This window comes from Pinus tabuliformis, chromosome 8, assembly GCF_031772625.1.
Source record: "Pinus tabuliformis cultivar Carrire ecotype Pingquan chromosome 8, CPIR1, whole genome shotgun sequence".
Lineage (NCBI taxonomy): Eukaryota > Viridiplantae > Streptophyta > Pinopsida > Pinales > Pinaceae > Pinus > Pinus tabuliformis.
In genome coordinates, this window is record NC_142294.1 from 562607855 (window position 1) to 562621427 (window position 13573).

General features: G+C 41.3%; 1 protein-coding gene across 6 annotated transcripts in view; it reads left to right on the forward strand.

Moving 5' to 3' along the window:
- The window catches only part of LOC149236711 (LRR receptor kinase SERK2-like), a 247647-nt gene that overhangs the window by 44932 nt on the left and 189142 nt on the right, over nucleotides 1-13573 (forward strand). The gene's annotated exons all lie outside the window — the stretch shown is intronic.

Below are 13573 nucleotides of genomic sequence, written 5' to 3' on the forward strand. Positions count from 1 at the left end.
TGCTGTGTGTTTTAGCATCTTGTGATATTGAAGAATTTGTTTAGAAGTTAGTATTGTTAGGATTCTCTGGACTATGAGTCATGACTAGTGGAGATTTTTTAGATTGATGTCCTGAGAGGTACAGGCCATATTCATACTGTTTGCGTTTCACATATTTCACAATTGTGGAAAAATTGCATGGAACTAGCCTTGTTTTTCCAAATTTAGCTATCAAGCGACCAGTGGAATGAGTGGCGAACAGCTATCAAGCAAACAGCGGAATGAATGGTCAACAGGAGATGTCGATTGAGTGCCTCTCTTATCGACGCCTTCTTTAAATTGCGAGTCTCATTCCTCCAAAAGTTTCATTAAATAAGCTAACAAAGGGCAGAAGACATTTGCATCTCCCCCGGTTTGCCTCAGCTAAACGATGCTCCTTTAAAAAAAAAGTCATAAAGTTAAGTACAAGAAGCTATAATTTGGCCATGCAGTTTATTAATCTCCATACTGGCATGAAAACGAAATATGAAGGGGTTAAGCTTATTTATTGCTTCAGTGAAATTATCATATTCGAATTTGTTCTGTGAAAACAAAATATGAATGGGTTATGCTTATTTGTTGTCTTAGTGAAATTATCACTTCCCAATCTGTGGTGGATTTGCTTAGTTTAATTTTCTGTGAAATCTAATCTGACCTTAATTTGCTACTTTACTGCGAACACTATACAATTGCATAACAAGTCATACCCAGGCATCACAATGCCCAAGTTTAGGATCCGGTTCACAGCAGGTCCTTTCACAGAAAGGTCTTTCTACTTGAGTAAGGAGATGGTTATGCTTCAAAACAAACTATTTCTTTTGAACTTCTTGCCGATAAAGAGAAAGTCTGGCTCTAGCAACTTATAGGCATTGTTCTTCATCGATTGCAACAATCCTTAGATGATGTGCTAAAAATGACTTTACTATACATGCAATTATTTTGACTCGAGTACGAGATCATTATATGACAGTATGGTTGCACCGCAATTCGAGTGTTATAAGAAAGATCTAGTGTAATTGTGATTTGTGGTAGTTTACTTCAGAGAGACATATTCCTGGTATTATTCTATTGCTCCACTACAAGTTTCCTAGTTACTATATTTAATATTCAATCAGATGTGTTGTGTTGAAAATGTAGTAAGAAAATCTCAGTTTGGCTTTGCCTTGGTCAAACTAGAGAAAATTTGAATTTCTATTTTAGCAGAAATCTTGGAGGTAGTTAACTGAGTTGACATGGCACTTGTCACTCAATTAACTCAGTTAATTCGAGTTGGGGAAGCTTGAGTTCAGTTCAATATGTTTGATTGCTAATTGTAGCAATCCATATCAATTAATTTGAGTTATTGTTAGTTTAACTAATTCTATCTGTTAGAAGAACTAGTGGAGGTCAAGTTGTGGAAGTGGAACTTCGACCACACTGAGTGATCAACCAGTTAACTGATCAATCAGCGCAAAATAAGTGTTGCATGCAGAGAATTTGAGTTCCCTAGTTGAGATGGAGATTTCAAAGCAGTGTACTATCAGTTGTAGCATATTTCCATGTGTATAGGTGGTGCATGCAGTTAGAGGAAGGACCCTGGGGAATTGCACAATTCAATAGTGGGAAATTCCTAAATAATAGGGGCTAATTTCTCAAGGGAACAACGCAAGGAAATAGGAGCTTGGAGGGCTTGAAAATTGGCTAAGTGTTGGCCAGAGTCAATTAGTCAGGCAGAGGGATAGACTATACACTTGCAGGGTGTGCTCAAGCTTGAGCAAGCATATGTATTTCATCTCTATTCTCTGATTAATGCAATATAGATAGTAAGGGGTTTTGAGCAATTGCTTTCCCCTAGATAAATCTCTGTGCATGTGTGATGTTTCCTTTTGCATGTCTATGATTCTTGTTCTAGATGGTGAATTAACTTTCGCAGATCAGTAGAGTAGCTTCAAGTCTTGTGATTTAGTAAATTTCATGAGCAGTATTGAATCTACACATTAATTTCTACATGCTGCAAATGAGCGATTGCCAAAAAATGCCATTGATTTGTCTCATTTTTCAAACATAACAAAGAAAAGAATATATTTTTCTTGTTATACAAGAAAAACAACAATCAATAGAAAAAACACTTTTTGCCCTAGAACAAATTACTTAAGCCAACAGAGAAGGTGAAAAATAGTGGAACACAAGCTAATTTCAGAAAGACTGTGAAAAGTTAACTTACATAGGTCATTCAAGGGCATTTAGTTAAATGCAAAAAAATGTATTGCAAGGATCTTGTTCGACCTCATTTTTCCATTGAAACTTCATCTAGTTTCAACTGGAGCTAATGGGGACAAGGTTACTAACTTATTAGTCTGATGTATCCAACACGTTGTGTGGGAGTCACAATTTTCTTGTTCTTTTGCTCTCAAATGCTAATCTAGTATGAGTTGGAGGTCCAAGACCTCTAATCTCTTAAGGCTGATTTTTGAGTAGAACGGTGTTAGTGGCATTGACCTTAGCTTGTGGAGATATGTTGCTGATATTATTTCAGGATCTACTTTGATATGTGTAGGGAACATGCATCAATGTTCAATGGTCTTCTTCTGAAGTGTTAGCATGTGTTCTTTCCTAGGCTTTTTTTAAAGAAAACCAAGCCACCAACTTTACTTCTTTTAAAGGGGAAAAAGTTATCCATTCAAGTGTTCTTATAGGGAACTTGTGTTGAACTTGCAGTTAACTAGTGATTTTCTTCTACTTTAGGGACACACAACTGGCCTGTGGATCCATCCAATACTAGATTGAATGAGAATAGATACACCCTCTCATTTGACATGATTTGCTTCTATGTTATGATCCTTGCGCCTTAAAATTGATAAGAAACCAATAAGTACAATTCCCTTCGGGTGGGAACCTCCTTATACAATGAATACAATGAACAAGACAATAGTTGATGATCTTGACACTAGGTCTCCTTAGTGTGTGTGTTATATATATATATAGGAAACAAAGGATATGATTATAATAAAATTGTACCATGAGGGGTTCTAGCCTACATAACAATATAACAATATAAATGTAATCACTCAATATCTAGGGCTTAATAAGGGGTTTTTGGGTTAATATGGGGCTTAACATGCCCCTCCCCTTCAAAGAAGTGTTGCCCTCAACACTTGACTATTTGTGGGTGTTTCTGCGTGAAACACTCATCTTCTCATGTCACGTCTTCCACTAGTAGGTTTCAATCTAGCTGGGGTCCTAGGAGGGGTACCTAAGGGACAACTGCTAGACCAAATAACAACAACGGGACAAAGACCCACTGTCACCACAACTTATGCCCCCTTCTCTTCTTGGATTTTCATCGACAAGAGGAGTCTTAGTATGGAGGAAATCACTTAGGATGATAGGATCAATGATGAGATGTAAAATGATTTCCAAGGCCCATTCAAGGAGAGGCTCAATTAATGGTTCAAATGCTTCACAAGAAGCCAAAAGGCTCTCCAAGAAAGACCTATAAAGGATGACTAGAGCTCGGGCTCAGGAATGTTCGATAATGTAATTCTGGGGTTGGCCAGGTAGTTAACTGTGCCTAAGATCAAGACTTCCAATTTTCCTTGCATGTGATTAATATGTCTATACTAGGGTTCAAAGTCAGGCAAGGATGGCTCGTTCAATGGAAATGTTCAATCAAAGTGTGAGAAGCTAAGATGACTTTCCATGAAAAACCCCTTGAGAGAAATACTATAAGATGTTGAGAAATCCATTAGGGCAGATTGTTAGGGCTTCTCTTACTTGATTTATCTTCTAAATGACAACTACTTGTGATTTCTTATTATTTCTTCTTTTAATTTTAAGTACTTATCATCAAGATAATTTCCACAACTATGAAGATCACAAAGACAAGAACACAAGAGGTAGGCACTCAACCAGGGCAAAACCCCTCTTCAAGGGGAAGCCCCATAAATTCTTCTTCTTTTCTTTAGATTCAAAACAAATGAGACAACCTTGACCTCTTGACCAAAAACATAGATTCCCTCCATCCACCAAGTCAGCTTCCATGTAACCAAGACAAACTTCTAGCTCCTTCCTTCGTAAGTCAACATAATTCAGCTCCAAAAACTGAGTCAAACAATCTCGGCCTCCTTGTAGCATCTGGAATTTTCGGCCTGTATTCGAAGTTTTGTTTCTTTGCTAATCTGCTTCAGATTTTCCTCACACGTGTGACAAAAATTCTCTTCTTTCTTTTCTTGACTTTATCTCTTTCTTCTTTAGCCTTCACATTCTTCTCTTGACTTCTTCTTCACACCTTTGATTTCAGATCAAGTTCATGCATTAGTTGTTCCAATAGGTCGAGTTGCTTTTCTATATATAGTGGTTCTAATCTCCATAATGAGGCCGACTTGATATAGTGTTTGAAGCCAAATTGAAGGGCGAGGAAGCCAAGTTGGTGGAGGAGGGACAAGACACAAAAAATAGTTTTCTTTACTTGACATAAGGAGCCCAAGAAGGGTCTAATATATCATGACTTTGACTTTGACTCAAGACACAAACCCTAGAGCACTCAATGGGTGCTTTTGACCTAGAAATAAAATAAACAAAGCATGAAACCCATGCTTAAATATTTTTTCTTTTATAATAATTTTCTTTTTCTTTCTTTTGACAAATACATGACTCAAGTACAATTATGAAGGCTGATACTAGTTAGATTTCTCAACACTCTGATACTAGTTAGATGCATTCCTCAAGGGACACTTCCCAAATTCGTACAACTCTGGGACTATAGCTCCATATCACCCCACCTCACTCATGGAGGTATAGCTGCAAGCATGGCGAAGTCTTCCTCTGTTAATTTTAGGTATGTTCTATGCTTAGAGCAATTTATTTCAATTTTCACAGTTAGCTTAATATCTTTTCCATATTAGCAATCACATCAGCATTAAAGTAAATTGCAGATAGAACATAAGCATAGATCGCAGAAGACAAGCCGAGACAAGAGGACACAAGATGTGGCGCTAGCCAAGGACAAACCCCAATGTGGGGAAACCCTTGATCAATTCTTCTTATATGTTCTTCAATAGGTCAACAGAGAGAGAGAGAGAGAGAGAGAGAGAGAGAGAGAGAGAGAGAGATAGTACATATACAACAGAAGTCAGCACTTTGACTTATCTAAGTAAGAGCATAGATGATCTCTAAGTAGATGATACATGAGGTAGTTGAACTCAGTTGAAGACATGCTGCTTCAACTGATTCTCCTAGGTGACTCCATCACCATGCATTGCGCTGTACCTCGTCATCATGCTCCACCTCACTGTGCTGCACCCTTCATCACTATGCTGGACCTCATTACCATACTGCTGCACCTTATGTTGCACCTTCCTGTATTGCAACATCTTGCTGCACTCACCAGTGCTGCCTCATACTGTACCTCACTGTACTGCATCATGTACCATTGCTGTCCCATGTGCCATTGCTGCACCATGTTGCCACATTGTTGTCCCATGTGGCATGTTGTACCATGTTACCATACTGCTGTCCCATGTACTTGCAACATCATGCTTGCCACCATGTGCTCACTGTACCTTGCCCAATGTGCTTGCAGCACCATGCTTGCCACCATGTGCTTGTTGTACCTTGCTTATCATACTACTGTCCCAATTGGCTATCGCTGCACCATGTCATAGCGCTGTCCCATTTGTATTGCTGCTGTCCCATGACATCTGCTGTCCCAATTGTGCCATGCCATAGCTGCTGTCCCAATTGTATTGCTGCTGTCGCAATTGTATTAATGCTGTCCCATCACAACTGCTGTCCCAATTGTGCCATGCCATAGCTGTTGTCCCAATTGTGCCATGCCATAGCTGTTGTCCCATCTTCCTTTGCTGCACCATGTGACCTTGCTGTCCTATCTTCCTTGCTACCAACACACCATACAAACGCTGTTGATTGTCACTTCATTACTGCTGTAATTTTTGGGACTGGTTAGGGCACACAACAGTCCCTAACCGTCCTCAAATCTGGCCCAGAATTGCCCTCATGAAATGCGGCCTATGCTACTGTAAACCCTTTGCATCCACGCTGAAGATGAGAGTATAACATGACCCCAAAATAACCCACGCTGTCCCATGTATCTTTGCTGTAGCTTACGGCCCACACATCAAACCCAAACAACCCTCCTCTGCTTCGGCCCTATAGGAAGATATCTCGGCCCTCCTAACAGCAACTCGACCTTCACATATGACCCTGAAACAACCACCAAAAACCACGCTGTTCGGTCTTCCTTACTGTGGCTAGGGCGGGATAGATTTGCGTATTTGGGTAGTGTGAATAGGTCTTCTTCACCATGCTATGTCTCTCCTTTAGTCAACGTAGAGGGCAGGTTGGGTAGTGTATAGAATCAGGGGTCTTCTCCCTTGGATTGTGGCTACATCATCCACTTTAGCATTGCGGCTAGGGCATCCTTTATGACTGCGGCTAGGGCATCCTTCTCCTAGATTTCTCTTCCACTAAAACCCAGAACAAGTGGAGAGAAATCAAGAGTGAAGTGTGTGTAGAAATGACTATCAAGTCACCTCTTTTTATACTAAAACATGGAGCACATGTGTGGGTTATTTGGTTGTTGGCCGACCTTGATGAATTGTCTTATAACACAAATAAATTCATAACTCCATGAATACTTATCGGAATTAGATGATCTTTAGATCAATCCTACACTTCTCAATGAGAGGGATCCAAGAAAAATATCAGTTGCCATAAATAAGATGACCCACATGGATTTTGGCCCTAGTTGCCAATTATAACATCCTCCAACATGGAGGACAATTTGTCTATCTCTGTGGATGCTGCCGCCTGGTCCCGCTTCTCCTGTTTGTCCTTCTTCCTTTGAGGACACTGAGTACTGTAGTGGCCAAACTCGCCACACCTGAAGCACTTGACTTTAGATAGGTCCTAATGTTTCTTCTTCTCCCCTGTCCTTGACTGAGACCCTTTGATGCAACATTCTCTTCCTCCTTCTCACCTTTCGAACCCTTACTGCTGCTTTCGCTGATGGAGGTCTTCACAAGAGCTCGCCTCATCTCCTCCTGCTGCAGGTCTGACCACATCTTGTCCCACCTAGGTAGAGTATCTCGTCCCAAGATGCCTTGGACGAAGATCTCCCAATCCCCTGAGACATTATTTAGTGCCAAACGCTCCATCTCTGTATCCTATGTCACACGGTTCGAGTTCGACAACGATTAGGTTCGATTCAGGTTCGAATTTTCCGATCAGGTTCAAATGAGGTTCGGCATTAGGTTCGACTATACATATTTTTCAAAATATATATATATATATATATGAAAATATGTTTTTTATAACTTTTCGAGCAATAGCGAAAAAATTAACTTACACTTACATATAGGAGCTATTAATAATTATTTGCTATTAAATTAAGATTTAATATCACTTTCCAAATATTATGATATTAAAAATGAGTATTTTTTTTTTAATTAGTATGGTTCAAGAACATTATTTGTATCATAAATTTTCTAATTTAACTTAGGTTGAGAATTTTTTAGTAAGTTAATGACTAAGTTTCACTTTAAAAATAAAAAATTTAAGATATTAACTTTGACTTTGGTATTTTATATATATAGATAGATAATATATAATATAATATATTATATTATATTATATTAAGATAAGTAATCATTCCAATACAATACTCCAAGCGTAGATTTAATTTAATTTAAGTTTTTCATTTTCAAGCGTTATTTTTTAATATTGTGATTTTTTATTTGCTGAGCTATTTTCCACACTCTTTTTTTAATAATCTTTTCCGAATATATCCACTTATTTGCCAAATTGATAAACGTTTTCTAAATACTATACCATCCTATCGCTAAATAAATCTAAAATCTCTAGTCGGACTCGGCATGATTGGAAAGATATGCCCACCGATGAGCATGATATATATTAATATAGATGAACGCATGTATTTCCATTACATGCAGGTTTTATCACTGCAGTTTCATCTTTAGTTTAGTGAAGTTTATTCTGGCTATAAATTCATGCTTGACCTGTCTCTACAAACCAAGCACTTAGCGCCAAAGAAAACAATGGCAAGACGAGAAGACAGTTACAATGCGCAGAGAGGTGGGGAAAGTAAGGTTGCTCCACTAGCCGAAGCTAAGCATCCTGCAAGCAGAGATGAGTCTTCCCCACATCCTCCAAGCAACGAGGAAAAGGTATCCGAGAGATCGCATGAAGAACCGCGGAGGACCCAGGCAATCGGTTTAATCAGAGATGACCAAAGGCGGCGGAGCACGATACTGGAGGCGCTACGAAAAGGGCAACCATATAAAAACCTAGCACAGCGGCTTTTGGATAAAAAAGGGCAGCGGTTCTTTCTAACTACGTATTTTATGTTTACGTTTGGGATCGCTCGGTGACAGGTGTTGATGCAATAAAATGATGTGGGCGAGCAACACACCTTTCGACCAATTAACTCGTTGTCAAACAGGCAACTAAAACTGCCAAAAAAAACCATCGAACCTTAAAAAAAAAACCCTTGAAATTCGCGTTAAATCCGTTCAGGTTCGATTTTTTATTCAGGTTCGATTTTTCAGGTTCGTTTAAGTTCGACTGGGTTCGGGTTCGTTGAGGTTCGCCTTCAGGTTCGACTTTCAGGTTCGGCGAACCTGAACGAACTTCAAATTTTTTTACAGGTTCGCCGAATTTCGAACCTGAAGCTTCAGGTTCGCCGAACCCTGTGACATAGTCTGTATCTTGAGGTACCTCCCCAACTGCTGCAAGCTTATCCCATATTTCTTGAATTTTGGTGAGAAAGGGATCAATGCCGTCTCCCTTCTACATCCTGATGTTTCTCAACTTCTCCTTCAGGAACATCTTTTGTTGCTAGAAAGGATTCTGATATAGTTGAGCGAGAGCATCCCACATCTCCTTAGCAGTATTCTTGCCAGATATATGTGAAACTATATGGTCCTGGACTCCATCTAGGATCATCCGCTTTTCCTTGGCCATTTCTTTCCTGAATTCCTTCAGCTGATCTGCATTAGTAGGTTCTGCCACAACATTCTCTTCATAGATCTTCAGGCCAAATTCATCTAGCAAGAAGGACATCCTGGCCTTCCAGATGACATAGTTGGAGGCTCCCTCCAACCTATCCTGATCTCTAAGCCGAGCTGTGGCCATCTTCGAAACCAGACTGGAAATATCCCTCTTCCACCTGCGCGGCTACTAAATCTGCTATTCACACTCCCTTCTGTAGTGAGAAAATTTGCTTGCAACTACGGTCGACTGCAACTGGAAATTTGGATTTCTAAACTAGAAACCCTCTGAGAGAAATTCCCTCTATGTGTGCACTTTCTCTTCGACCCGGTTTTGATTATGCTCTAGCAACTGCAGCAAAACCCTTTGTGCCTAGACCAAGAATTTGCTTCGCGAAAATTTGAGCTGCTCACCTCTGCCTGCGTCTGCACTTGCAACTTTTCTATCTTTTCTTGCGTGCCTCACGACTGTACAAAGAATTCTCACACACCGGTTTTGGGTGATCTTGCGCGAATCTCGTGGCTCGACAGAGCGAACCCGTGCGACCCTTTGAAAAATCCTTTTCTGCAGCTCCGTTTGAGCCACAAATTTTTCCCTTCACTTCTGAGTTCCCTGTCTGTCAACCTAGCTTTGATTCCATGTGACAATTTACTACTGAATTTTTTATTGCAACAACTAGAATTAATTCTTCTAACTGTAAAATTAATTATGTAGTTTATTTCTACGACAACAACAAATTAATCACATTGCAATCTTCACAAATATAAATACTGCGGAAGATAAACTGGAAACTGAGAAAACACTGGCACACACACAAAAATATAACACCGTTATTTTTGGACAGATGTCACTGGAAAAACTCAATATGGGAAAACCGATGCAGCAACTGAGGGTTTTTATTATTAAGTAGTAGTGAGAAATTCAGAGTACAATCTATCGATGCCAACTGGCAATCCAATCAGCAAAATAATCTGGCCAAAATATTTGTGAGGCAAACACCTCAACACCATGCTTGATCCAACTTCGACAACTGGCAAAACTAGCTAGTCGTACAACCTCTGCATAGTGCTTGCACAAGCTCTAACTCGCTAAGCCCCGAAACTTTTTGAAAAACTACTTCCTGGCTGACTCTGCCTTTGGAAGGAATTCGCTTGGTGTAAAACGTTAATTGTGCAATTTAACCAGACAACAAATTTGAACTGAAATTTAAAAATTAAATACGGAAGAATACTTGGAAATCAGTTTAGAGAAGTTCCTTGTTTGTTGTTGCTACTGCTCCTCTACCAAACCAACTCTTTTCCTCCGAGCCTATCTGGAGTCTACCTATACGGTCCCCAGATCCAAAAGACTTCAAAATGGAGATCTTCTGGCCCCCGTGCCCAAAACTCCAAGAGAAATTAAGACTCAATCTCTCTCTTTGTCAGCGGCTTCCTCGAAATTTCCTGTTTGTGGAATGCCCAAAAACTCCTCCCTTCGCTTCACTCTCTAGGCAAAATAATAATTCCCCCTCTTCTATGTCGTACCTCCTATCCTTATACCTCCCAGGATCACCGTTTCCCAACATCTTATTTGCTTTGTATTCCCTGCCCTCTGGCACGTGGAAATTCAGAATCGTCGAGTAACCTCCTTTTAGAGGCGGTCATACTTGTGTCGAATAATCTAATGTTTTTAACAGAGGTGGTCCCAATAGGCTATAACTATGTTTCTTTTATTGCCTTTAGTTCATTTATATAAAGTATATAACTTTTTGTTGATTTGGGGTAGCATCGGATGTGCTCTAGCCACGAAAATTGGTGGAGAGGCTAAGGCACATGAGATCTACAATACCCAGAAAGGGTTTGGGCAAATTCTAAACAGTTTGGGAGATATTAAAATAATTAATATTTTAATGGAGTCTCTAAGTCTAAACTTAGGGAAATTAAAATATTAATGTGAATTAATATAAAACTATGTTAGAATGGTCCAAAAGTCATGGATCAAGCCATATCTAATCTTAGCTGTTGATTAGGGACTTAATCTCAGTTGTTGATTTGTCAATGAGAAAAGTATAAAAGGAGGCTTGAGGGTCACATGGAGAACACACCAAGAGATCAAGATTTCGACTTTGTGGGGCTGGGTTTGCTGAGAAAGTTGAGAGAGTGATTTGGAGTTGCAGCTAAGGGGCAGTGAATACAGAAGCAAAGAGGCAGAGATAGTGCCGGGAGGATCAATGCAACAGCCGAGAAAGCTGATGTAGACGACAGAAGACGGAACTGCCGGGAAAGCTGACACAGAGGGCAGAAGCTGGAACTACTAGAACCAACCAGAACTGTCAGGAACTGCCGGAACAACTGGGAAAGCTGATGCAGAGGGTAGAGGCTGGAACAACCGGGAAAGCTGACGCAGAGGGCAGAAGTCGGAACTGCCGAGAAAGCTGACGTAGAGGGCAGAAGTCGGAACTGCCGGGAACAACCGGAACTGTTGGGAAAGTTGATGCAGAGGGCAGAAGAGGCTGATGCTAGGGTTTTTCGTGGGGCAGATTGGAGCTGAGGAGTTGCCGGAGTGTTTATCCGGGGTTTCAGCCGGAGCATCTGTCTCTGAAGGAGAGGTACTACTGTCAAGATTTTTCTCTGTTGGGTGAGCTGGATTTGTCACCCAGATTGTATTTTGAAAGTGCTTAATAAATCAAACCCTCAGATAGTTGCACCGGTTTTTCTGCATTGGGTTTTTCCGGGGACATTAGTCCAAAAATAACAGTGTCATTTGTGTGCTTGTTTCTGCTTCCTTCATTTGATGATTTGTAATGTGTTGAGCATGTACTTGTGTTTATTTTTAGTATTTACATGGTAAATAACTTGTTAATTAATCAAAATAATTAGGAAGGAATAAATCAGAAAGTACATGGAGGGTTTCTAACTGTTAGACTTAGAAATTCCAACATGGTATCGGAGCGTGGTTGCAGATCACAGGAGAACTAAGGACATCAACCGAGCAAAGCAGCAACAACAGAAAACATCTGTCCCGACTGACAGAAGCTGTTCTTAGCAGCAAAACAGTAAGGAAGGGGTGACGCAGTGCCTGCGTCATCAAATTCGGGCCAAGAAGAGGCTGCGTAGAGGTTGAGGGAGGCAAAGACAGGTTCATGCAGAGGTCAAGAGGGCTGACGCAGTTGGCTTAGGGAGCTAGTTTGCTAGTGCTGGGACTGCGTAGAGCCTAGGATCTCTCACCTTCAGGTTGCTGGGGTTTAGGAGGCTGTGGATAAGTTGCAGAGTGGATCTGGTGGGGTACTGTTGTCAGAACAGTACTTAACAGGTCAAGGCCAAGGAGGAGGGAGTTGCTATCGAGGGTTTCTAGTCGAGAAATCTAGATCAGTGGTGCGGTTGCACAGACGATCAGAGTAGGGGGCATTTCGACATCGACAGAATGATTTCCGGGGGGGAAATCGAGGCTTAGGAGGAGTCACATTGAGAACTTCCAGGAGGGAAGTAGAAGAGCAGAAGAATGGCACTACATGGAGTAAGAGACCTGGACAGACTGGATGGAGCCTCAAACTTCGTAGTCTGGAAGGCCAGAATCTTATCCGTACTTGACAGAAATCGTGTCAAGCATTTCGCCTTGAAGACAATAACGGTCCCAGTTGACCCAATTGACAATGACAGGTATGAGGAAGCAATGGCGAGGGCCAAGAGTATCATTCTTGAGAGGGTCAAGGATCATTTAGTACCAGAAGAATATGGCACGGGAGATGTTGGAGGCCATGACCAAGTTGTATCAGCATACTTCCGTGCAAAGGAAGATGCTCCTAGAAAATCAGCTGCGGTCATACCAGATGCAAAAAGGAGGATAGATCGACACCTTCCTTGGTCGATTGAAGGAGATCTGAGATCAGCTGACTTCCATAGGGGCCACACCAGATCCAGAGTTGATGGTGAGAACAGCTTTGAATGCAGTTTCAGAAGACTGGGGGGTTTTTGTCCAGAGCATACTGGGCAGGGCGACCCTTCCAGATTGGGAGGAAATGTGGGCAACTCTTCGCCAAGAAGAGATCAGGAGGGTGACCAAGACGGAAGCGGCAACAAGGGGATCAGAATCAAGAAGGAGGATGAGGTGGATGCTGCCTAGCATCTGAGGGTAAGCAAGAAAAGCGGAAGAAGAAGGACCTCTCTGAGGTCAAATGCTTCCACTGTGGGGAGCTGGGTCATTATGCAATCCAGTGTCCGAGGAAGAAGAGCAAGGGAGAGGCTTCCGAGACCATGGCAACTCTAGCAAGGGAAGAGAAGGAAGTGGAGACAGACGATGACTGTGCCATGAGTGCACACACACCACTTGAGTGAAAGTGGGGAGACATCGAGCTGTAGTCAAGAGGACTACAGAAGATGAGGGGCAGGATCCTCGAGGTACCCAACCTCTTGGATTATACCTGGCTACGGGAGCCCCGAAGAGGAGTAGCAGGACTAGCAGATGTCGGTAGAGACGGATGAGGATGGAGTGACAGAGAGAGCTACAATGCAGGATTCCTAGGACAACGCGAGGTTAGTAGGCTGCAACAGTGCGAGAGACACAAGTGTTG